At 60.4% G+C, this 250-nt stretch overlaps 1 pseudogene; it reads left to right on the top strand.

The window, feature by feature from the left end:
- Nucleotides 1-250, top strand: part of LOC119594455 — a 5581-nt pseudogene that overhangs the window by 3393 nt on the left and 1938 nt on the right.

The raw sequence follows: 250 nt of genomic DNA, 5'->3' as shown, positions 1-250 counted from the left end.
TCTAGTGCTGTTCTTCCTCCTTCCTTTCAGCCTTAGCCCTCGGGGTCGAGATGCCTACCCAGCGCGCCCGCGTTGCGGGGGGGCAGTCCGTACCTTACTCCGCAGCAGGTCTCCAGGTGTTCAGCCTCTGGTCGATAGATCAATGTAGGTAAGGAAGTCGGCAAGTTAGATCCGTAACTTCGGGACAAGGATTGGCTCTGAGGGTCGAGCCATGCCGGGCCCACAGCCGGAAGCGGTCCCTCGTTCCCCT

This window comes from Penaeus monodon, chromosome 33, assembly GCF_015228065.2.
Source record: "Penaeus monodon isolate SGIC_2016 chromosome 33, NSTDA_Pmon_1, whole genome shotgun sequence".
NCBI lineage: Eukaryota > Metazoa > Arthropoda > Malacostraca > Decapoda > Penaeidae > Penaeus > Penaeus monodon.
The sequence above is the reverse complement of the archived record's forward strand: the minus strand, read 5'-3'. Positions and strand labels throughout refer to the sequence as shown.